The sequence below is a fragment of the Pseudophryne corroboree genome, chromosome 4, assembly GCF_028390025.1.
Source record: "Pseudophryne corroboree isolate aPseCor3 chromosome 4, aPseCor3.hap2, whole genome shotgun sequence".
In the NCBI taxonomy this organism is placed as follows: Eukaryota; Metazoa; Chordata; class Amphibia; order Anura; family Myobatrachidae; genus Pseudophryne; species Pseudophryne corroboree.
In genome coordinates, this window is record NC_086447.1 from 643,649,081 (window position 1) to 643,675,951 (window position 26,871).

The 26,871-nt window shown below is 44.0% G+C and overlaps 1 protein-coding gene and 1 long non-coding RNA gene across 2 annotated transcripts in view; one reads left to right on the top strand and one right to left on the bottom strand.

The window, feature by feature from the left end:
* The window catches only part of LOC134910094 (uncharacterized), a 70,890-nt gene extending 57,753 nt beyond the window's left edge, over nt 1–13,137 (top strand). The window contains exons 2-4 of the long non-coding RNA XR_010176114.1: nt 12,421–12,597; nt 12,728–12,864; nt 13,001–13,137. This is a non-coding gene — a long non-coding RNA (uncharacterized LOC134910094). The remainder of the gene's footprint in view (nt 1–12,420; nt 12,598–12,727; nt 12,865–13,000) is intronic.
* The window catches only part of PCNX2 (pecanex 2), an 809,726-nt gene that overhangs the window by 104,993 nt on the left and 677,862 nt on the right, over nt 1–26,871 (bottom strand). The gene's annotated exons all lie outside the window — the stretch shown is intronic.

The window sequence follows — 26,871 nt, forward strand, 5'->3', positions numbered from 1 at the left end:
AAAAGTCTGAACGTATTAAGGGGGGAGTTATGCTGATTCGCTGGAGGCAGTTCATGTGAGTGACGAATGGAGGATACTGGGTGTTGGGTTAACGAGCTGTAAAGAATTGTAGTCCTTGGTATTTGAAAGACATAGCGAAAGAACTCTGGAAGAAACTGGATAGTGGAGAAGCTGTAGAAAACTGTGAAGACTTAGCGGAAAGAATGCAGACTGGATATGCAAAAGACGAGGTTGAGAAACTGAGAAGAACTGTGGACTCTGGGTAATTGTAAGCCGAGGTTGGAGCACTGTGAAGGCTGAGGCTGAATCTTTAAGGCGAGTCTTGAAGAATTCTGTGTCTGTGCCTTTAAGTCAAGACTGAAGAATATTCCGGGGAAGCTAGCACCCCACCACGGACCTCAGGATAAGCTGGTGGTACCGTCCAGTTAACTGTGCAGCATACTGGGGAGCTGTCAGGTATCAAACAGTGAGGAATGCAGAGTAGGGACCAGGACAATTGGATGGACACAGATAAATCTGCAGGAGCACAGAGCTGGGAAGCTGTCTAGTAACAACAAAGCACTGGCAGAGAGTGCCTAAAGCCAAGCTTATTTATAAGAAGTGAAGCCGCAGGATTGGCTAACCACTTACCCCAGTGGAGCTCAATGGCACAGGATGATCTGGTCTCCAACATGGCCGCCTCCTGTGCTGCAGACACACAAGAGCATGTCAGCCTATCTGATCATCAATCCTCCTGCCCTCCCAGAAGTCACGTTTCCCTCACAGCTGACCGCCCTGCCCCCCTGCAGTCACACCAGCACCACAGCAGCTTTACCGTCAGCGGCCGGACCCCGCGGTGGTGAGCGTCCGCCCCATGTCCCCCTGGGGCCGCACAACAGCGCCAACAGCCGCATCGGCAACGGCCGGACCATGGCAGTGAGCACCCGCCTCATGACACAGGCAACAATAAATCTTAATCTTATGTTCACACAACCGACAGAAGATTCAGGGGATGTCTGAATCAAGGTGAATACAAGGGAGAATATGGAGAACGGTACTGAGGAGGCCTAAAAACTCACCTACTATGCAAACCATACAAGGTTTTGTTTGTGAGTGTTTCATGAAAGGGGTCATCCCATGAATCTTCTGTCGGTTGTGTGAACACAAGATTAAGATTTATTGTTGCCTGTACACAGGTGCTGCATTTGTGAGTTTTCTGCTTAGGGGGGCATCCCCTGAAACTATCTCTGTCTGGGGAAAGTACACACCTTCTCCGTTTTAGGGTGATGATAAGCCAATCATAACTTACACTTTTTTATAATTGTAGTGTGCATTTATCCAAACAATATTATACGAGGATTTTTCCTCTCTGTATCTTTTTTTTTTTTCATGTCAACATCTATTGGGGACATTCAAGAAACATTTTAAACCAGGGGAGTACAATACATTTGTTTGTTATACATTTGGCTTTTCTATCATGGTATTTTCTTAAGCGCCCATATGGGTCTGAGATAATGCCTCATTCTGCTACACCCTCCTTGTTGCCTTGCACCCACCCCTTCATTATAACCCTAGTTAGACCAGAGGGCAATAAATTGACGGTAAAGTGGATTATTACGCCAGCTCACCTCAAGGAAAAAATATATCTTACCACCTGCCTGGCATGGTCGCATCAGATACGACCACACCTGGAAGTGCTTTATCTGACCTGGTCGCACAGGATGCGTCCATTCAGATAGACAGTGGTTGCAGCGGCAGGGAAGGGAAACTTCCCTCCGCTGCTGCTGTCAGAGGGCCCGGAAGGTCCCTCTGTCTCCCAGCACTCTCCCCTACTGATTGCCGTGCTGCTGATCACTGCTGATAGGTCAGCTCGCCAGGATCCCCCCTCCTCCAGCGGCTGCAGACAATGGCAGCTGCTAAGGTTAAACCAACCCCCCCTCCCCGCCAAGCCACCCCCAGCCGCACCCTGTGTACCTGGCAGCTGTCCAGTGTGTAAAACTAAAGTCACGATGGTCGCGATGTTACTGATGTTTCGAGGGTCACGATGTTCCCAATTGATGTTCCGATGTTTTTGGGGGGAAATAAAATTTAAAAAATTCTTCTTTTTTTAACTAAAATTATTTTGGATAGGGTTCAATTCATGTTCTTCACCTAATTCACTCATAAAAAACCCGACAATTTCTGAGCGGTTTTTGGAGAAAAAAATCGTCAGTTAAATGGTTAAATATCAATAAATCATATTGAAAATGGAAGATTTTTGATGGATCAATGTGCTACTAAAACATGTCCAAACCCTCTAAGCCTTTCCCAGACTGTAGATTCTAAAAGTTAGTACATGACCACAGTGTCGGACTGGGGCATAAAGGGCCCACCGGGGAATGCAGTGGTAGGGGCCCATGTTTAGGGATGTGGTCAGTCTCCAGAGGGGGTGTGGCCTGCCGCTACATTGGTTTGCCTAGCCATTAGTGAGTGCATGGGATGGGCCCCTGGACAAATATATAAATACTGCTAGTGCGTGCATGATAATGTACCAGAAAAATATTGGCAATGCACTGTAGAGAATACACCATAGTCCTGTGCAGTATAATGTAACATATGTATAATGTATAATTAAAGAACACAGTCTGGAACCTGATCCCTAGAGGAGGAGGAGGGCCCCCAGGCAGTGGGGCCCATCGGTGGTTTCCTCTGTACCCCTGTGGGTCAGTCCGACCCTGCATGACCATAGGTTTTAGTTTCTGTGTTTTATTCCCATTTTATTTTGATATGGTTTTACAATTATAATTCTTTATTATGTATGTCAGTTTGCTATAAGTATTTTATTCAATAAGCATTGCGACTTAACCTGGAATGTTAAATATGGTTTAATAACATTCTTTTTCCTTTTAAAAATTGTTGTCACATTTGCTTGGTTTTTATTATGCTAAATATAAATAAGCAATTGTTTGGTCTACAGTAAAGGTCCATACACACTTAACGATATAATGAGTGACGTCGCTCATTTTCCCCCTCCTTGAGCGACGTCGCTCATTTTATCGTTAAGTGTGTATGCCGCCAGCGACGACCGATGCGCGGCCCCGCGGGTCGGCAACGATCGTCGCTGTCGGTAGGGCATGCATGAAGGATGTGGACTGTCGTCCACGACCTTCATGCAGGGCTGGCGGGGGCGTGACGTCACTGAGCGATATGAGCTGTCATATCGCTCAGTGCGTACAGGCGGCCGCCGACCGGCCGGCCCGGGAGGGGGAAACGTTAGACGATGTCGCTCACAGAGCGACATCGTCTAATGTGTATGGGCCTTAACTCTTATTAAATTAGTTTTTACTTTGATTTTAATACAAGATGTACCACTCTTGCCCCGGGTACACATTAGATGATACATCTAACGATATATCGTTCCATCGTGGATCGAAACAAAATATTGTCCATCTCATCTAATGTGTACGGCTAATCGCACACTCATTTGAGTCATTCCCTCGTTTGCCCATGTAGGCATGCAGCTCAATGGGATGCCCCAGGGAACAACGGCATGCATCTTCCATGTGGTGGGCAACAATCCATTGCGTCATCGCCCACCGCATCATGCAGTGTGTACGGGCGGTGAGACATATCGTCCCTTCAGTCGCACCGTCGACTGGGATTTTATGGCCCCCATATATCTGCTACACATTGCTGCAATTATCCGATTCCACAAAGCCGGGTCAGGGAATCGAGTACAGTATATGCAACATGTTAAAAAATTTCACTTTACTGATCCCGACCAGAATATAGTCAGAATTGGCAAATTGGGGATTTTTAACATGAAGAATTTCCCTGATGGCTGCTGGTCAGCATTTCCGAGTGGCAGTTTCACTTGGGTGAGGTAAACAACACGCTGATGTACGGATCTGGGAACCGCTCTATCTGGATGAAATATCAATGTCTCTAAGTATGAAACTCTTCGAGCTGAAGCAATAGCCAGCAGAAAGAGAACCTTAGCTGTCAACCATTTAAGATCCACTTGCTTCAGTGGTTCACATGGGGCAACTTGAAGCGCCTTTAGGACTAAACTTAGATCCCAAGGAGCTGTAGGAGGAACAAAAGGAGGTTGGATGTGAAGCAGTCCTTGGAAAAAAGTGCGAACATCCTGTAGGTTAGCAATTATCTTTTGAAACCATACAGTCAATGCTGACACCTGAACTCTCAAAGATGCCACCCGTAGACCTCTATCAATTTCTGCCTGAAGGAATGCTAAGTCTATGAAAACTCTGAAACCCATAAGGGTCAAATTTCCTGTCATTGCACCAATGAACATAGGCCTTCCATATTCGGTAATAAATGCGAGCTGAGGATGGTTTCCTTGCTCTAAGCATTGTTTGTTTGATTTACCTGTTGTTTTCAGGATGGATGTCTCAAGAGCCACGCCGTCAAAGACAGCCAATCCAGGTGCTTGTAATAGCAAGGACCCTGAGTCAGTAGATCTAGACGTTGAGGGAGTAGGAACGGAGTATCCAATGACGGCCTCTGCACATCTGTGTACCAATGTCTTCTGGTCCAAGCCTGAGCTATTAGTATCATGATGCCCTTTCCCTGTTTTACCTTTCGCATCACCCTGGGCAACAGAGCGATCGGTGGAAACACATAGGCCAGACCAAAGTCCCATCTTACTGACAGGGCATCCACAAAGGTCGCTCTGGGATTCTTTGCCTTGACCCATGTGCGAGAACTTTGTTGTTCTGACGGGAAGCCATGAGATCTATCTCCGGTAACCTCCACTTGTCTACCAGAGTCTGGAAGACCTCGGGGTGTAAAACCCAATCATTTGCATGAATGGAATGTCGACTGAGAAAATCTGCTTCCCAGTTTAGGACTCCTGGAATGAACACTGCGGACAAGGCTGGATGAAGAAGTTCTGCCCACCTTAAAATGCAGCTTACCTCCTTCATTGCTTTTTGGCTGCAAGTTCCTCCCTGATGATTGAGGTATGCTACTGCCGTTGCATTATCTGAGCGAATTTGAACTGGTTTCCCCTGAAGAATGTCCTTTGCCTGAATGAGTGCCATATACAGTATATGGCCCGAAGTTCCAATATATTTATTGGCAGTCAACTTTCATCCTTGGTCCACTGCCCTTAGAAGCAACTTCTTTCTGACACTGCTCCCCAGCCCTGAAGACTGGCATCCGTTGTCAGAACCTCCCAATCTGAGATCCAATAAGGTCTCCCTTTGTCCAGATAGGATGTCTGTAGCCACCAGGCTAAAGACCTCCTTACTTCCATAGTCTGAGTTTTTATTGTCTGATGTAACCCATTCCATTTGGAAAGGATCAGACATTGTAGAGGCCTCGAGTGGAATTGAGCATACTCCACCATGTCGAAAGTCGACACCATAGATCCCATCACATACATCGCTGCGTGATACCCCTTGACTGTGTAGCAGCTCCTGAATCCTCAACTGTATTGTGGATATTTTGTTCAGAGGTAAAAATACTCTCTGAAGACCCAAATCCAATTCAGCCCCCAAGTGTGTCATTCATTGTGATGGAACCAGGGATGACTTTGCCCAATTTATGAGCCACCGTGTCTCTGCAGACAAGCTATTGTCTGTTGCAGATGACACTGATGTAATTCCTGATATTGCGCCAGGATTAATAAATCATCAGGGTATGGAAAAATCCTTATCCCCTGCCGACAGAGATAAGCCGCCATTACCACCATAATTTTGGTAAACACTCTTGAGCTGTGGCCAGTCCAAATGGTAGGGTCTGAAACTGAAAGTGTTGCTGGAGGATAGAAAACCTGAGGTAGCATTGATGGGACTGTGCTACAGGAACATGCAGGTAAGCATCCTTGATATCCAGAGATACCACTCCAGTTTCATGGCCAAAATAATGGAATGTAAAATCTCCAAATGAAAATGAGGCACCCAAATGTATTTGCTCAGAGCTTTGAGATTGAGAATGGGCCAGAACGACCCATTTGGCTTCTGGACTAGAAACATGTTGTAATAAAAACCTTGTCCTCGTTGCACAGGAGGAACTGGAATTTTCACTCCTGACTGAAGCAACCTCTGAACTGCCTCTTGCAAGGTCCTGACCTTCATTTTCACAGTAGACGGGCTGGTACAAAAGAACCTTTTTGGAGGGTGTTTCTTGAATGCAAGCGCATAACCGTGAGATACCGCTTTTTGCACCCAGGTATCTGTGGTGGACTACTGTCAGATCTATTGCAAAATAAAGAAATCGTCCTCCCACCCTGGAATCCCCCACCCAAATCTAAGCCTCTCTGCACGTTATATCTGTCCCCCCTGCAGTGCATATGGTTTTGGCCAACTGCTAACAAATTTGCTGCTGCAATCAACTCTGAATTAGGCCCCTACTTTGGGAGCCACCTCCCTTTTTAAACAGTCCCCAGTTAGAAGAGGATAATGGGAATAATTTCTTATTGGGTGTTACCCAAGCCTCTTGCATAAGCTCCGTCAGTTGTTCTGACCCCGGAAATTCAGTCCTGACTGTTTTTTGGGACATTTAAACACAGGTGTCTTGGATATTAACAAAGGCTCTGCTGCCTCCTCTAAGGATAGAATGGCTTTCATAACACTAATTAGCTCAGGTATATCCATTGAGCTGGGACCTTCATCCTCATCTCTGTATGCAGACCCAGAATGCAAGGAGTCCTCATCCGAAGAGTCCCCATCTGAAACATGTGTAGACTGTGAAGATGTTGTTTCATGTCTGTGTGATTTATTTTCCACAGGCCTTTCAGCCTGTTTTTGTTGAAAGGCTGCAGATTCCTGGACTGGATGTGATAACCCCCCCCCGGGGGAATGTAGAATGTAAGGTTTGACAGGGTAACCTATCCCTGGTATAGGAGCTGGCATTATCCGCTCAGCTATATTGGATAATGTCTGTGCAAAAGAAGCCAATGGGGGTTCAACTTGAACCAGTGCCTGCCTTGGATTATTCAGGAGGCTTTGGTGAAGGCTAAAACAATTTGCACATAATCCATTTCGAACCAGATCCTGAGAGGTTAACCCAGTTTTGCAAGACAAACATGACATGAGTGTTGGATGCTGCTGTGGAGAGTGTACCCTCCTCACCCTTGCCTCTCTTAGACATGATAAACAAATCGCACACCTGTACAGTGTTAACTACACAATTTGTGACTAGAATCACTTTAAAACTTGTTAAAATGACACAATCTGATCCCTCCCTGCCTTGCACCAGCATTGGGGATCAGTATATACACAGAAACTGACAGTGAATAGTAAAGTCAGCAATCACACTAGCAATCAGTCACAAGTTATACATTAGTACACAGGTTCTCAAACTCGGTCCTCAGGTGCATGTTTTGCAGGTCTCACAGAATCACAAGTGAAATAATTAGCTCCACCTGCTGGTCTTTTAAAATGTGTCAGTGAGTAATTAATACACCGGTGCACCTGCTGGGTTACCTACAAAACATGCACTGTGTGGGGTCCTGAGGACCGAGTTTGAGAACCCCTGCATTAATATAATAAGCAATATGAGCACATATTCAACTACAGATACTGTACATTTCAAGTATGTAGGAGAAACATATTACAGGTTGAGTATCCCATATCCAAATATTCCGAAATACGGAATATTCCGAAATACGGACTTTTTTGAGTGAGAGTGAGATAGTGAAACCTTTGTTTTTTGATGGCTCAATGTACACAAACTTTGTTTAATACACACAGTTATTAAAAATATTGTATTAAATGTCCTTCAGGCTGTGTGTATAAGGTGTATATGAAACATAAATGAATTGTGTGAATGTACACACACTTTGTTTAATGCACAAAGTTATAAAAAATATTGGCTAAAATTACCTTCAGGCTGTGTGTATAAGGTGTATATGAAACATAAATGCATTCTGTGCTTAGATTTAGGTCCCATCACCATGATATCTCATTATGGTATGCAATTATTCCAAAATACGGAAAAATCCCATATCCAAAATACCTCTGGTCCCAAGCATTTTGGATAAGGGAGACTCAACCTGTACTGCATTACCTTATATAGATAGGACTTTTAAACGTATTCAGTAGCACAGCGAAAGAAAACAGCAGCAATAGTTTACAGGCTCATATGCATAAGACAGTTATCAAACTACTCGTACTTAATGGTAGGTAGAGACTTGGGGGATCACTCCGAGTTGATCGCAGCCAGCAACTTTTTGCTGCTGCTGTGATCAACTAGCCACACCTATGGGGGAGTGTATTTTAGCTTAGCAGGGCTGCGATTGCTTGTGCAGCCCTGTTAAGCTAAAAACAATTCACGCAAAACAAGACCAGCCCTGCAGCTACTTACCCTGTGCAATGGAACCAGCGATGATGGGCTCAGCTTTGACGTCACTCCTCCGCCCTCCGTTCTGCTGGACACGCCTGCGTTATACTCACCACTCCCCGAAAACAGCTCCAAACGCTCCGGATCCGCCCAGCTACACCTCCTTCCTGTCAATCTTCTTAGCGGTCGGCTCTGCGACCGCTTCCTTTGTAAGCCGCGACGTAACCCGGCGACCCCTGTCGCCGGGCAACGCGGCGGCCGTGCATGCGCATTCCGCACCCGTACGCACCGCAGTGAAAAACCGCTGCGTGCGAACGGGTCGGAATGACCCCCTTAGTGCTGTATCACCTACTGTAACTCAGGAGAGTGGGATACAGGGAGACTTCAACCTGCTCCAAGGATCGATCAATACATTAGTGAACGCTAAGTGGATCCAGACGCCAATAGTGTACACAAACGCCCAGTGAACCCACAGTGAACACAGATGCCCAAGTGAACACTGACGCACCAGTCACACAGCCGCCTATGCTGCGAGTGGGTCCTCTAGATACACAGCGTCTCAGAAAGAAGCAGGAACTCAGTTCATGGCGGGAAACTCGGAGGAAACTAGTCATGAACCGGGGGGAGGGGTGACCAGGGGAGCATCTTACTCTCCACTGCTGACATCAACCCCAGGGATCGTGGCCTCACACTAATCCCTGGAGCCTATGATCCCTGAGGCCTAGTGCTGGTGCGCCCGAGGTGGCAGCTGTGTCAGCGACTGTTCGGTAGTCTCCTTCCAGAAACAGTGCGGCTGTGTCTTGCGTCTCCCCGCTAAGCGGAACTGACGCCTTACCTTCTCTCCGTTCTCCGGACACAACCTGGTAACGTCTGCTGGACTTGCTAGTACATCCTACACAGATGCCCGCCAAAACAGCACTGTACACGTGGGTAAGCGTTGTTGTGGCCTGGTGGAGAGTTGTTGGAGTGACTATTTCTAAGGTACATTTAAGACGCTTTTTAGAACCTTTGCTCAGAAAAACGTAAGACTATAAGAAATAAATTAAATAACAAGCTTATGGCTGCCAAAACCAGCAGCCCAAAGATCGTGGTCCGGCTCCTGCCGCACCAGCAAAAAAAATGAATTGCCTGAGCCAGGAAGCGGGGATATAGGGGACTGGGCCGTTGCATTCTGGAAGGCTGAAAGCTTTTGATCATTGGTGCCAATCCGCTGACGCTACTTCATATCCCAATGTTTAATCTGTGGACCCTGCAGGAGAAATGTTTTTTATTTAATAGCTTCAATGTAAAAATCTGTATGATATTTACATAAGAAAATAATTATTCACTAAGGTCAGAACTCACTGCATAAAAGATTTTAAAACATACATTGCAAATGTTATTTTTCTCCACTCTTTTGTTTTATTTCTCTATCTTTTATTTCGTACAAGGGCGGTCATTCCGACCTGATCGCACGCTAGCTATTTTTTGTAGTGCTGCGATCAGGTCAATACTCGTCAAAACTGCGCATGCGTATGCACCGCAAAGCGCAGGCGCGTCGTATGGGTACAAAGTAGATCGGTGCTGGGCGATGGATTCAACAAAGAATCCATTCGCACAGCCAATCGCAAGAAGATTGACAGGAAGAAGGCATTTATGGCTGTCAACTGACCGTTTTCATGGAGTGGTTGGAAAAACGCAGGCGTGTCCAAGCGTTTGCAGGGCGGGTGTCTGACGTCAATTCCGGGACCGGACAGGCTGAAGTGTTCACAGCATCTGAGTAAGTTAAAACCTACTCTGAAACTGCACAAAACTTTTTTGTAGTGCTCAGCTGCACAAGCGTTCGCACACTTGCAAAGCGAAAATACACTCCCCCATAGGCGGTGACTATCTGTTCACAGCGCTGCAAAAAATAGCTGGCGAGCGATCAACTCGGAATGACCCCCATGGTGTCTGAAAATGGAAGCTTCTGCATATACTGTAATTGGCAATTGATGGACCAGCAGAGCAAAGTAAAGAATGAGGGAAATCAACTCACAAGAGAAAGAATCAGTTAATAAAAGCCATCTTGCAGGGGGAGAAAATGGAGAGTTGTGCTATGAAGTGTATATGCCTGCTGCAGAGAGCATTTTGATAGTGGAACAGTATGCCCATTCACAAGCAAAGGGTACTAGTCATTCCAGACAATGGGAGTCATTCTGAGTTGATCGTAGCTGTGCTAAATTCAGCTACGATCATTCACACTGACATGCGGGGGGACGCCCAGCACAGGGCTAGTCCGCCCCGCATGTCAGTGCCCCCCCCCCCCGCAGAAGTGCAAAGGCATCGCACAGCGGCGATGCCTTTGCACTTCCAGAGTAGCTCCCGGCCAGCGCAGCTTTAGCGTGCCGGCCAGGAGCTACTCATTGCTCCCCAGCCCACAGCGGCTGCGTGTGACATCACGCAGCCGCTGCGGCCCGCCCCCCGTTAGGTCTGGCCACGCCTGCGTTGGCCGGACCGCTCCCACGAAACGGCAGCCAAACGCCGCCATTCCGCCCCCTTCCGCCAAGCGATCGCCTCTGCCTGTCAATCAGGCAGAGGCGATCGCAGCCCTGCTACGGCCTTCGGCCGTCTGGCATGCGCAGTAGGGACCCGTTCGCTTGGCTGCAACAAAAAGCAGTGAGCGAACGGGTTAGAATGACCCCCCATGTCTAGATCACCGTACAAGAAAAACACAAGGATCTGGGCACTTTTCTGCAGTTCAAAAAAAAAATACAGGCAGACAGCTTGCCTTGCAGTCAGTGGGTGTCATACTCTACATCTGGGTTGAAAAGGTAAAGCCTGGGGAGCATATGCAAAATAAATTATGAAACTGTTAAGAGGGTCCTTCTATAATATTTTAATATCCCTCCAGAAGCACATCAACAGCAGCTCAGGAACTTCAGGTGAAGTGCCACTGCCACCTACTCTTCTGGGCTCACTACCTTCCAACAATGGCTAATCTAATAGATCCATTTTAATAATTATGTCTAGGAAATGTGAAACAATGGGAAAGGAGTCACAAATCATCTAAATAGGCAGTCACACTGATGTGCCACTAACTGGGCATCGACAGCTAAAAAAAGAAGTCCTTGTAACATTGCAATCTAGAAAGGGAAGAGACTGAGAACCCTTTTGCCTTCATCAGCCAGTCCAACAGTCCTTTTGTGGGAGAGAAGGGCAGTAATAAAAAGATATGGTGGCACCATCCATCTATACTGTAAACTTGTATGATGATTGTCCATAATAGTATCTCCTGGTTCAAAACCAATAAAAATAACCAGGTCCTAGTCCTAAACTACCTTTAGCAGATAGTAAGAAGATTGCATGCAGCACTAGACCTTAGCACTACACTTAAGACTATGTTAATATGCAGCATCACTTATAAAACCAAAACATTAATGAATAACTACAGTATCCAAATAAAGAAAACTATTTGAATATCATGTTCCCTGTACTATTGGGGCTCATAGGAAGAAACTTCTTTATCTGTAGCTTTTTGGTTTGGTTCCAAAATCTAATTAGGTCAAGCCACGGCAAGAGGACATTGAGTTTGAAGGCGCTCTAACTGGTACCAGAGTTGGACTACTTTAGCTCTCCAGGGCAAATGGGGACACAGTAGGACACCATTTTTCTATAGAATGCAACATACAAGGTTCCCTTGCAATTAGGGAAGAGCAAAAAATTATATCACTCTTCTTCCTGTCCATTTTACTGTAAATTATTTGATTGGGCCTTGATTATTAAAAACCGAAATTTTTATTTTATCAAATCGTAAAAGGTTTATTGAAGAGTCACATGGACAATGAACAAAACGGTATACAATAGATAGTGGGGTCTATTCAATGCCTGTCGGAAGGCTCAAATTGTCGGAAACGTGGGTTTTTCCGACCAAAAAAAAACCTGTTGAATTCGATTCGACTATTCAATGCCCGTTTCCAACAGAAAAATTGTCAAAAAAGGTTCCGTCTTTTACCTTTCCGACAGTTGAATTTCTGTAATGTTAAAAAAACGGCTTTTCGACAAAACAGTATTCAATTGAAGATTGTCAAAACATTTTCAGTGGGTTTTGATGTGACATTCGACAATGTTATCCCAAAATTTTTTTTAGTTGAACCGCACTCTTGCAATGGTTGTGACACTTGTCTTTTTCACCAGGGACAGGGCCCACTCTTGCTGTTGGGTGGGAAACAATGTGAAGAAAACCTGCAGGTTTACCATGTTGGAACATCCTACCTGGACACCGAAAAGATGTGGACACTTCACCCTTACAACACACACTTGGAAGGCCTACTGGTGATGTGGAAACCCCCTTGTGTCGTGTATACCTTTCAGGTGAGATGCTGAACACCAGTCTTGCAATGGGTGTGACACTTGACTTTTTCACCAGGGACCAGGCCCACTCCTGCTGCTTATTGAAACAAAACTTATACCTTTTAATTAAAAATCTTTTTCGCTCCCACAGGTTTTCCTTGGATGTATTTGCAGACCCAGACCTTGAACCCCTCTACTGTGGAAAGTGGTGCTTACACCCCCCCTGTACCTGGACGGCCTACTTGTGATGAGGACCCCCCACTCTGGTGTAACCAGGAGACCCTTCAGGTGAGATGCTGTACCCCATTCTTGAATGGTTGTGACAATAGTGTTTGTTCCCAAAGCTGCGTAGCTGGGCCACTCTTTGGCTGCAGGATGAAACACACTATTTTACCCTATTAATAAACCTTTTTCTCTCCCACAGGTTTCCCTTGGATGTACTTGCAGACCTTGAACAGCCTTGGATACTCTGAATTACCCCACACCCCTTGAATGTCTACTTCTAATTGATGTGGAATAGTAATTTACTATTACTTTAACAATTATTGAAAGACAACACAAATATATAGTTTAAAATTTTTATTGAAAATAAAAAGTTATGTTTTTATTTGGATGTATAAATAAATCTTCTAAAATCTTTAAGTTCTCGGCTTGGTTCTTTTTCTTTGAAATATGTTCTTTTGTAGAAATCTGAAACAAATTGAGAAAAGACTTAAGTATTTGCACTGTTTGGATGTCATGGTCCTTACTCCATTGGACCAGCAGCAGTTGTGGAACCACATCCCAGCATTACCAGCTGCATTCCAAAGTTTTGTACATTACTTTGTAATGCGGCCAGTAATGTGGGGATGTGTGTTTCCGCAACACCTGTAGGGCAAAGTGTTTGTGTATGTGTGAAACATTCCATTACTCACCATTGTAAGCTCTACACAGTCAATGTTGTCCACAACTCATTGACGACTATCCCTATGAAGAATATAAAAAGTACAAGTGAATGAACAAGTAACACATCTTGGTACATTATTTAAAAAAAATATAGAAATGTGGGATCAGATTTGCTCTTTATTGGCCCATGTAAAATGTAACCTCATTTTTAAAGGACCTATCATCTTTTCCCACATTTATACATGCACGCGCATGTTTTCCTAACGCCCAACTCAATAAGAAAAAAAAACTAATGCAAGGGAGAAATAGGGATTGAAAAACACAGTTGAAAGTATGAAAATATACGACCGTTATCTTCTGTCTGGCCTATCTACCTCCTCCTCTTCAGTATCCGGATGTGGTGGTGTCCTTGAAGGCTCTGGAGGTCTTCGGGGAGCCCTTTGTACCGATGCAGCTATTGAGGCCCGTGCGAGCGTAGGTGGATGCTGCTGGTACACCGGGTACATCCCTGCATACCTTTGGTACTGCAGTGATTGTCCATACAAGGGTCCTGGTGGAGCAAGGGCATAAGACATTTGTGTAGCTGGTGGTGGTGGTGGCTGAGTGCAATGTTGTTGACTTGGAGTTGGGAGTTTCTCGCAGATCAACTTGAGGGCAGCTGCGGTTAGTTGAGAGCTTGACACTGTCTCTTGCTCTCTGGCTGAAACTGGCAGCATGACATGCCATGTCGTCCACCAGCTTGTTGATGGATGTCGTGAGAATTCTGAGGATTTCCATGGTGTTCCTCTGATCTTCTTGCCTGTCCTTCTGAAGATCAGCTGGACTGTTCGGGATCTTCTCCATTGTCCTCTCAATGACCACCAGTCTGGTGTTCACAACATTCCGAAAAGAATTCTGGAGCTGCTGCATCTCTTCTGCCAGGTTCTGGACCCGCTGAATTCCTGAAGGATCCTGCCCTTGCTGGATGTCTCTCACCAATTGCATCTGCGCAGCTGAAATAAAAAAGAAACAAATAAGAATAATTTTTCTAAAGGAGCACAAACACTTTTTTTAAACAGGTTTAAATTTTATTACTCAACACTTACGCAGGGGTGTAGAAACAGCAGCTGGGACATCCACCTCTTCATCCGTGTTTTCCTGAAGCAAATCCAGCCTGTAATAGGGTCCAATCCCCGATGCAAGTCCGCTGCTGGTCTTGGGCACATCTGTTTACAAAAGTTCCCCAAAAAATAAAACATAATCGTTAGTAAACAATATTTGAACTTGCATTCACATATTTACCTTCTACTTCCGCTGGTTCCGACTCTCCAGGAGCATCTCCGTGCCTCAAATCTTGAGACATTCTTTGGCTTGGGATTGAAGTTCTGTCAGAGCGGCTGACATCAGATCCTTGAAATGTCTCATCTGTGACTCCTGATGAGTCGAACAGGCCTGTTGGAGCGTCAATAGTCTGGGTCATGGATTCTTCAACTGCTTCTTGAGGCTCGTGTGTCACAGTCTCTGTGCTCCAAACCAATTAAGCACTGCATATAATTAAGAAGTCAGTACAGAACATTTGATTGTATTCTTACCAACACGTCTTCTTTTGGACTTCTAGGTTCCTGGTATCTTTCTGCGTCTGGGCGGTTCTTCCACCTCTGGAATTTCCTGTAACTTCTTGAACCATTACGGGGTTCATCCTTCTTTTGATGATGTTCTCCCAGAGCAACTATCTGATGTTTAGTTCCAGTCCACCTCCGGTTCCCAACTCATGCCGTCGCTGCATTCTCATCTTCTTCTTTGTCTGTCTTCTAAAGTCACTGTATCTCTTCATGCAGTTTCTGTAGTCCCGATGTTTTCCAGAAACTGCAGTGACATAATCCGCGATGGCATCCCATATCTTGCGCTTCTGCTTTGATGGTGTTATCTGTGCCCTTGGTCCGTACAGAATGTCGTAGGACCTGTCGACGCCTTCAGCTAGGGCACAGTTCTCTGCCTCAGTGTAGCGGGCTGCACGCGGGTTCTTCCGCCCAGAATCTTCTCCAGAAGCTTCCTCTTCCGACCAATCCTCCGGCTGACAGGTTGCCTTTTAGGTGTAAAAAAATTTAATGCAGAAATTCTAAGTGACCAGTGGGTGTGCCTAGGTGTATGATAGTGTGGCTGCAAGGGTGTAAAGTGACTTTATAATTACCTGGCTCTGCCTTTTCTTTGCATGCTTCTGTTGATGTCTTCATTCTTTTAATGCCCTCTGTTGGCTTGGCATCTTTTCTTCCTGGCTTAGGTCATCTTCGGATGTTTCCTCATGACAACTTGTTGGCTTTTAGAAAAAAAATACAATGCATTACTTCAGTGACCTGGGGTGTGTATCTAGGTGTATGTCAGTGTACCTCGCAGTGCACAAAAATACCTGTGGATGTGCCTACTGGTATGTCAGTGTACCTGGCAGTGCGCAAAGAAACCTGTATGTGTGCCTACCGGTATGTCAGTGTACCTGGCAGTGCGCAAATATACTGTACCTGTGGGTGTGCCTAGGTGTATGTCAGTGTGGCTGCAAGTGTGGAAAGTGACTTTATAATTACCTGGCTCTGCCTTTTCTTTGCATGCTTCTCTCAATGTCCTTGTTCTTTTGATGCCCTCTGTTGGCTTGGCATCTCTTCTTGCTGGCTTAGGTCATCTTCGGATGTTTTCTCATGACGACTTGTTGGCTTTTAGAAAAAAAAAATCAAATGCATTACTTCAGTAACCTGGGGGTGTGCCTAGGTGTATGTCAGTGTACCTGGCAGGACGCAAAAATACCTGTGGATGTGCCTAACGGTATGTCAGTGTACCTGTCAGTGCGCAAATATACCTGTGGGTGTGCCTGGTGTATGTCAGCAGTGGCGCCAAGAGAGGGGGGTAGAGGGTACAAATTACCTGGGCCCAGGTCTGAAAGAGGGGCCCAGGTCCTTTAGATTAGGCCATGCCCCCTGAAAAGTACCTGGGCCCAACCGGGCTCTCTACTGCCCTGGCTGGGAGGCATGCCATGTTACTGTGAGTAGGTTCTTCTGATGTTCTAGATACAACCCCAAAGAGGAGTGGCCATGCCCTCAGCATGCTGTGGTCACACCCCCTCCAGTGGGGGCAGGGGGGCCCAGGAAGTTGTTGTACCGGGGCCCAGGATTTCTCTTGGCAGCCCTGCATGTCAGTGTACCTGGCAGTGCTCACAGTGACCTGTGAGTGTGACTGGGTGTATGTTAGTGTATGTTAGTGTATAAAATATAAAACTTTACATATGTACCCCCAAGCAGGTTGAAAGTACACCACATACCCACCCCCGCATCTCACATTGCATGATGCATTAAAGCAAGGACAATAAAATAAAAAGACATGCACACATTTTAAAAATACTACAACCACACCCAAACAGAATCAAAGTACACCAAAGTCAGCTCTCGCCGCCCTTTGTTCCCCTACATTGCATGATGCAATAAAGCCAGAACAGTAAAACACTTTAAAAAACACCTGCACACATTTTAAAATTACTAAAACCACACCCAAGCAGCACCAAAGTCACCCCTCCGCCACCCCTGCACGCCAACATTACATGATGCAATAAATCCACACAGTAAAATATATAAAAAAATCTGCACACATTTAAAAAAAAAAAACATACCCAAGCAGCATTGAAGTACCCCAAAGTCACCCCTGCACCCCAACATTACATGATGCAATAAATCCAACAGTAAAACATTAAAAAAACAACATCTGCACACAATTTAAAAAAACATACCCCACCCAATCAGCATCAAAGTACCCCAAAGTCACCCCTGCACCCCAACATTACATTACATGATGCAATAAATCCAGATAGTAAAACATTAAAAAAATCTGTACGCATTTTAAAAAACATACCCCACTCAAGCAGCATTAAAGTACCCCAAAGTCACCCCTTCAACCCAACATTGCATGAAGAAATAAATCCAGACAGTAAAACATAAAAAAAAACATAAAAAAAACATCTGCACACATTTTAAAAAAACATACCTCACCCAAGCAGCATTAAAGTACCCCAAATTCACCCCTTCACCCCAACATTACATGATGCAATACCCCCATCAACAGAAAAACACTGAAAAGCACCACTGAACACATTTTAACCATACCCCAAACACACCCAAGCAGCCCCAAATGTCCCTCTTGGCACCCGTCCCCCACCCAAACATTACATGCTGCACTCAAACCTCATACAAAGTACCACAAACTCACAAAAACACCCCTGAAGTACACATGCACCCACATGCAATGCCATATACACTTACATACCACAGTTGGTACTTACCTAAAATTGTCTAAAATGGTCCCAAAATGTCTCTCCTCCTGGCTGGATGAAGGTCTACTGGAACACAGTCTGTCCTGGCTGGATAAAGGTCTGCTGGGTGTTTGTTCACCGTAGTGCACTTTTCCACAGCAAAAGAGGCCATATGAGCACTCTGCAAGCACCTATCTCCGCTCTGCAGGTCACCAAAATGGCAACTGGACCACGCAGCAAACACTCATTATATCAGGTGCACAAGAGCGGGAAGTCTAATCCATTCCGCCCACTATTCGACTGATTGGTCCTTTTCAGACAAGAGGAGTGTCAGATTCAAAACTCATTGAATAGACCGGAAACTCCGGACACAGGGGATCCAACTGTCGAGTCCCAGCGGAACGGAAACCTATCAGAAACGGAGTTGTTTCCGACTAGCACTGAATACACCCCAATATCAGGATAAACAATAAAGATATCAAAATAAGAGGAACATACATGTATTATCCCGTACAGTGAGAAGGAAGGGAATGAATATAAATTGGTGGCAAGAGAAGGGAATGAAGAGAAAAATTAAAAAAAGTAAGGTCAGGCAAAATCACCAAGTCGGTCTGCAGCCTAAAATGGGCACGAAAAACCTGCAAAGAAATATAGTACAGGAGCCAAGAGCGCGAAGTGCAAGTGGCCAATTAAGCTGAGACAAAGTGTATGCAACAATTATAGGGAGGTTAATTAAAGAAATGGGAGGGAGGAAAAAGGGGGTGAAGTGGGACAAGAGAAGGAGGAAGCAAGGAGCAAACAGTGAAGTAGGGTGGGATGACAAGGCCAGCGGCAAGAGAAGGGGGAAAAAAATAAAAAGCTTATGAGAGTAGAGAAAGACAGAAGACAAGAAAGGTAGGAGAGAGCACCAGAAAGATGTAGAGAAGAGAAAGATACTGTACATGCAATCATGAGAGTCCAGGAAGGGTTGCATTATGGAACTTGTACCAAGGGGTCCAAACCTTGTGAAACTTGACCACGGTATTGTTCTGGAGACTGGTAATATATTCCATTTTAGATACAAATCAAACCCTGTTCACCAGCTCTTGACGAGATAGGGTAGTTTCCAGGCTTTGGACAATTGATATTGAGCAACACCAGCAATATGTAGGATCAGTTTTTTAACCTGTTTCGATGCCTGGTAGACTAGGGCACACAAAAGCATGTTGGCCGGGGTGAGAGGGAGATAGAGGACCATTACTGAAGCAATAAGCGACTGACCTATCGCCATGAGAGGAGCAATCTGTATACACCACAGTCCTGTTTGGAGTATGTATATTCTCCCCGTACTGGCGTGGGTTTCCTCCGAGTACTCTGGTTTCCTACCACATTCTAAAAATATACTGGTATGTTAACTGGCTCCTGAAAAAAATTAACTCTAGAGTGCATATGTGTTTAGGGCAGACTAGATGGGCCAAGTGGTTCTTACGTGCCGTTTCTATGTTACATGTCAAACAGATGTGGTAAAAGGTGCCAATATGTCCACAACTACGGCAACATTGGTCAGATGCTTTGAGTTAGATCTGATAAAGACGTTTTGGTACAGAGATCATCACGTATACACCTTGTAAGGTTTCTCCTTGATAGACAAGCTGATATTGTTGTTCTACTTGTGGTCCATGTTTGTCCCTAAGAGGAGAACTGAGGTCTGATTCCCATGCGGTTTCATGGGCAGACAAGTTAGGAGAGTCCTGAACTAAAATGGAATAATAGATAGAGTCATTCAGATGCAGTTGGAGCTGCTATCACTGCTGCTTCATTGGATTCACACTGCACCATGGGAGGAAGGTTATTTGATCTGATGGTACATTATGGAAATGATGAGTGGTCCAGAATTTCTGGTTTAGAAACAGCTTCCTGGATACTTTTATAGCACATACATGTGCGTTGATAGCATCTTCAGTCTGAGGTTGCTGTTTGGGGCTATACATCGGTGCCCTTTTTAATTGGTAAGTTAGACTTGCTTTGGATGATTTCGACATTTTCTATATGTATTTGGTATACATATATTGTTTTGTATTTATGTTACAGACACTTTTCTTGAAAAAGTTGCTATAAAGTGCCGAAACGTGTTGATCAGTGTCTATTTTTTGACTGAAATATTTTTTATTAAGGAAATTTTGACATTACAGATCATACAGGTCAAAATAACAATATATGAGAACAATCGCACAGAAACATTAAATCAGCAATTTTAATAAGAAAAACAACATAATAAAGAAAGAGAGAAAAAGAAAATAGGGGGGAGAAAGATGCCAAATATCAAAATGAGAAAATCGGACAATAAGTATATAGTGAAAAATCATAAGTTAGGCGAGAAGTATGCACATGCCTGCAATTTCTAATTATGTAGGACCTCAGGGGAAGAGACAGGAGAAAGAAAAAAAAACAAAAACTCAAAGACCAAGTCAATCCTCGACAGTAGAGGTTTATAAGGAATAAGGACTGAGAGGACAACCACCGGGAATCTCTTAACTCTGAACAGTTTGTGAAGCTACAGTAGAGGAATAATAATTCGACCAGGACAACCATTTATGGAGGGGAGAAGCAGAGGCTAGAGAATATTTAAATCCTATGGTTTCCATTTCAAAGCTGTGTTGGACAGAAGCTATAATTTTGGATAGGCGTGGGGAGTCCACTCTTTTCCAATATTTAGCTATAGCAGTCCTAGTCGCTATAAATATATGTTCTATGATATATACATATTTATGTGGTACAAATGTGGAGAAATAGTACAAGAGTACAACTTGAGGCAGAAAAGGAGGGGACAATTTGTAATCTGTTTAATCAGATCAAAAACCTCTATCCAAAGCTGCTTAATAATAGGGCTTGACCATAATATATGAATTAGTGTTCCCTCTAACCCATATCGTCTCCAGCAGAATTTAGAAGACTCGGGTCAAATTTTATGAAGTCTGTCTGGGGTGTGGTATAAACCGTGTATTAGTTTAAACATCATTTCTGAATGGTTTATGCATTTGGACATTCTAAAGACATTAAGAAAGAGTTTACTCCATTCATCATCTGTCAAAAAAATGTTTAGTTCTGACTCCCACCTAACCTGGATTTGAAGTTTCGGTTCATTGTGAGGAGAAAGTAGGGTAGAATACCATTGAGATATACTGCTCTTATGGCCTAGGGCAGAAAACTTAGAGAATATATACGGATGGGGAGAAGAGAGAAAGTGTGGGGCAGGTGAATGCAGCAGAATAGAATATTGTATTTGCAATTGCTGATAAGTGTTAAACACTGAAATATCATATAAGTCTTTAATCGCTAAAATACCTAAATCATGCCAGTTCTGTAAAGAAAAGTCAGGAATTAATTTTGAAATTGCCAGGAGAGATAGATTTGGGGAAGGTAGAGTGAATTCACCATGAGTAGCAATTAGTTTATCCCAAACTAGGAGGGTGTCAGAGATACTTTTAACGGATCTAGTAGAGGGAGGTCTGTGAGAAGCGGGAATCCAGATCACATCTGAAAAAGAGGGAAACCCTTACACATATGCCTTTCAACCCATGGCTTAACAGGTCCTGTCGGAAGCCAGTCTTTCAATTGGTCAAGTAAACATGCATATTGGTAAATTTCAAGATTTGGAAAGGCGAGACCACCACTACTTTTAGACCTATACAAATGAGCTCTAGCCATTCTAAGCCTTTTACCCTTCCAGATAAAATTAGATATCACAGAATAGAACTTATTGAGTAGGTTATTGGGAACTAAATAGGGGATAGCTCTAAATAAATAAAGAATTTTAGGAAGGAGCATCATTTTAATAGAGGAGAGGCATCCCATCCAGGAAATATCATAAATGTCCACTGTTTAGTAAGTGCCATAAATTGGGCTAGAAGAGGAAGAAAATTACATGTGACTGCATTGTGAAAATTTAAAGGGATTTTAACTCCTAGATATTGGAGTAAAGAGGTTTGCCAAGAATAATCATATCTGGATTGTAAAGACTGAAGGAGAGAATTGTCCAAACCCAAAGCTAGTGCTTCCGTTTTGGATGTGTTCAATTTACAGTATGATATATTAGAATATTCTTGGAGAATATTATGTATCGTTATAAGAGAGGATTCAGGATTAGTTACAAATAAAACAACATCATCTGCAAATAAGCAAATCTTATGATGTAACGTACCTATACGAACTACATCTACCAAAGTGGAAATCCTAATTTTTTTCTGCTCTGGGCTCTGTCGCCAATGCGAAATGAATGGCGACAGAGGGCATCCTTGTCGGGTGCCATTAGTAATAGGGAAAGGATTTGGATAAGAACCCTTTACTAAAAACTCTTGCCGTAGGTCCTGAATACAGGCAAAGAATACTATGTAGAAACTGGCCAGTAAATCCAAACCTAGCAAGAACCTCTGTCATATAAAACCAATTGATCCTGTCAAAAGCATTCTCTGCATCAAAAGAGAGTAGTAGTAGAGGCGTCTGATGCATAGAGGAGGCTTGTAACAGGGAAAAGACCCTCCTGGTGTTATCTGGAGCTTGATGGCCCATAGTAAAACCAACTTGATCCTGGGTCACCAGAAAGGGGTTAATGGATTCAGTCTATTCGCAATCAATTTAGCATATACCTTTATGTCAGTATTCAAAAGTACTATAGTTTTGACACAAAGACAGGCTCTTGCCAGGCTTGGGTATCATAACTATCCGAGCCTCCAGCATTTCACTAGGGAAAGGGTTCTTAGCAAATTAATAAGAGTAGGGGAGAGGGATTCATGGAATACAGTATAGAAATTATTAATAAACCCATCCAGGCCAGGGGCTTTTTCTTTCTTAAAAGATTCCAGGGCAATGTGAAGTTCCCTATCGGTCCATGGTAGACAGAGTGCAGAAGCGTCTTCAGAAGAAATAGACGGCAAGTTAGTTGAATCTAGAATGGAGCGTATGAGACATAATGAGGGTTGAGGAGTGTGGGGATCTCGATTGAGATTATACAAATTCTCATAGTAAGAGGCAAATTGGTTAGCAATATCTTTCAGATTTAATGATATAGACCCGTCCGGGTTAGTTAGACTCTTAATTCTATTAATTACATTTTTGTCCCTTAGCTTCCGTGCTAACAATTTATTAGCTCTATTACCTAGAGTATAACATTTTTGGCTCAGAGCAGAAATCACTCTTTGAACCTGAGACAGATATAAACTATTGAGCTTCCTCTTAGCTTCATTTAAAGCTGTAAGAATAGTAGAGACACTAGGAGATTTTTTATGATGGGATTCCAGCATGGCCACCTGAAGCTCATAGGTTAACTGAACTTCTTGATTTCTACGTGTAATACAGGCTGCAGCCTGGATCGAGGCCCCACTCATAACTGCCTTTAGGGCACCCCAATGAGTAGCAATAGAGGTGTCAGCTGGGTCATTAACCTCCACGTAAGAAGACAGTGCCTCCCGCAAAATAGAAAGTCCATTCTCAGCTCTTAAAATATAGTCCTACAAACTCCAAGGTCTTGGGGGAGAGCTAAGTGTATTATAAGACCAAGACCACACCAAAGGGGCATGATCAGACCATGAAATCGGCAGTATCTCAACACTGGGGATTAACTGTAAGGACCATTTATCAGTGAGGAGTAAATCAATTCTGGAATAAGATTTGTGCACTGCTGAATAATATGCATAATCCCTTGAGCCCGCATTTCTAATTCTCCAGGCATCATATAGGTCAAATTCCATTAATAAATTAGAGAAAGAGGCAGCTAAAGATCGAGCAGCACTACCAGATTGCTTATCAAGGACTGAGGATTTATCCAATAGGGGATCAGGAGCTAAATTAAAGTCACCCATAACAAAATCCGCACCCCTCTTAACATCGTGTCGTTTTTGGAAAAAGTTTTTGAGGAAATGAGGTTGCTTGGTATTAGGGGCATAAAGCGATACTAAAGTAACATAGATAGATTGTATCTTCCCAACGAGAATCAAATATCTGCCATTGTAATCCACCAATTTGCTCTCCCACTGAAAGTGACAAGATTTATGAAAAAGTATAGCAACTCCGTTTCTTTTAAATGGCTCACAAGAAATATAGGATAAAGGGTAGTTATTTTTGGAGAACTGTGGGCGGTAGTGCAATGGGAAATGCGATTCCTGTATGGCAACCACCTCCGCTTTTTGGTCGGCAAAGTATTTGAGAGCTAAACGTCTCTTCTGAAGCGAGTTCAGGCCTTTGACATTTAGACTTAAAAACAGTACAAGATATAAAACAGATACAGACATCAGCAAGTAATGAGGTATGATATATTGGGCATGTGCATACTTCTGTAAAGGCCAAAAGAACAAAGTTGGCATCAGTGGGAGAAAAACAGACAAACAACAAAAGTAAAAGCAGGAAAAAAACAACAGAAATAGCATCCATAGAGGAGCTAGATTTACCATCACTAGGATATCGTGACAGAAAGTAGGTATAGGCATGGGGTGGGTCAGCTGAAATTACCTGCCTCCACTTCCAAACTATCACATTAACAATAGGAAAAACATGACAGATACATCCTGACTGACTAAAACATAAAAGATCTATACTAATTTCAAGAAGAAATGAGTGTTGTCTCTAAAACTGTAGGTGACAAAGCTATATAGGAAGTCCTACCAACAGTATTACTTAATTACAGTGTCAGAGAGAACGTACTATTTTTTTTTTTTTATTTAATATTTTTTATTGAAGAGAAGTCGAATATGCTGGTACAAGACAAACAGGAGATGATGACTCCAAATGAAATATTCAAAATCACATACATGTTATCCCATGGGGAATAACCAAATGTAGCATCAACAGGGAAGTACATCATCAATACCATATATATATATATCGACAACAATTTTTCTGTGTTTAAACTAAAAGTGAAGAGAAGGATAGAAGGAAAGAAGAAGAGAAGAAGAGAGAGAGGAGGAAAGGGGAAGGGGGGGTGGGAGAGTGGGGGATCATCATAGTAACATACATACAAACAAACAAGGTAGAGCCATGTCAAGGGAGGTAGCACCCCCTAACTGCACTCTTTACTAACTTTACAACTGTGGACAGTATAATACCTCGTTTGCTTATTGAGACCCATATGACGGAGGGTATCACACTCCGGCATTAGAGGGCGTAGTATAGGTGAACCAAGGATCCCATATCCTCCTATATTTCTCTGACCTGTCCCGTAAGGAGGCCGTGATTTTCTCCATCACGGAAATATGCCATATTTTGGCTATCAACATGCTCCTGGGGGGGGAGTGTTTTTTTTCCAATTTTTAGCTATCACACATCTGGCGGCGTGTAGAATTTGGAGTACCAGACTGCTCGCCTGGGTGTCAAAGTTGGGCAAAGGTAGGCCCAGGAGGGCCGACCAAGGGCCCAATGCTACTTGCGAGTGGAAAATGGAGCCAATGAGGGTTTCCACCTGGGCCCAGAACGTGCATATTTTGGGGCAGGACCACCAGATGTGCTTAAAGTCTCCAGTCTGGCCGCATCCGCGCCAACACAATGGGGATGACCCGGGAAAAATCTTATGCAGTGTTGCAGGGACCCGATACCATCTAGTATAGACTTTATAGGAATTTTCCTTCACTAAGGAGGAAATTGAGGACTGGGCTACATTTTGCCTGATGATTTCCCATGAGTCCTCTGCAGGGGGTGGGCCAAGGTCCTGTTCCCATTTACGCTCATGGGGAAGTATGTTCGCTGCCTTCAGAGAACGTAGTAAGCCATAAAGTATGGAAATAATACCCTGTTGCATAGGAGAATAAATACACAAACGTTCCAAGGGGGTAAGTTGACGCATGACTTGGGATTTTGAGAGGGAGCTTAAGAAAGAACGAATTTGTAAATACTCATAAAATACAGGTTGAGGGATATCATATTTGTCACGTAGGGACTGAAGGGAGCGCCAGGAGGAACCCTCTATGAAGTCAAACACCAGTCCCGGACGCGAGCTCAGGTGGAACCATGGGTGGGACCGTAAGGTGGAACCAGGGGGGAATTCCTGATTGTCCCAAATGGAGGTGATGGGCGAGGGGAAAGTGGATAAACCATAATGCCGAATGCAGAAACACCACAGGGAGCAGGTAAATTTAGTGGGAGGGGGACATGTTTGCATTGTCCGGATTGACTTGGTCGGCGTTAGTAGGGAAACCAAAGTGGAGACCCCGGCCGCTAGACGCTCGATTCGAATCCAGGGTAGATGGGGCGCTGGGGAAAACCAGGCGACAGCCTGGCTCAGGTGAGTTGCATGGTAATATTTACGAATGTCCGGCAAACCTCTGCCTCCAGCTAGTGGGTCACGTACCAAAGTAGAGGTCCTAATTCTAGGAGGCTTGCCCGACCATATAAATTTTAGGAAGAGTCTCTGCATTCGGCCTAAGGCCTCAGCGGGAATGCGTACGGGAATTGTTTGAATCAGGTATAAGAGCCTGGGTAGGATGTTCATCTTTACTGAGACTATCCGTCCGAACCAGGCTATAATCTGCTTGTCCCATGCCCGGAGGTCCGACTCTATACACTTAAATAAGGCTGGAAAATTCTCAGAGTATAGGGAGTCGTAGGAGTTCGTGATGAACACGCCTAGGTATTTAATTTTTTTGGAGCGCCAAGCAAAATTAAAGTTAACAGCTAGGAGAGATCTGGTATCCTCATTAAGATGCAAAGGGAGGGCCTCCAATTTGGAATAGTTAATACGATATCCCGAATAATGAGAATATAATGATAGGGTTTTAAATAGGTTGGGGATAGAAATATTAGGTGAAGACAGAGTTAACAGAACATCGTCTGCAAATAATGACAATTTGAACTCCTCGTAGCCAACAGTGATGCCCTTAATATCAGGATTAGCCCTAACCATGCACGCCAAGGGTTCGATGGTCATGGCAAAAATTAACGGAGACAGAGGGCACCCCTGACGTGTACCGTTATTGATTTGGAAGAGGGGAGAGTCTTTGCCATTAACCCGGACCCTGGCAAAAGGGTTGGAGTAGAGTGCCTGAATACCCTGAAGTAGGCTTCCTCCCAGGCCGAACCTACGCAAGGTAGCGAACATGAAAGGCCAAAGTATTTTATCAAAAGCCTTCTCCGCATCAAGCGAGAGAAGGACAGAGGGCAATTTAGCTTTATTGACAAGA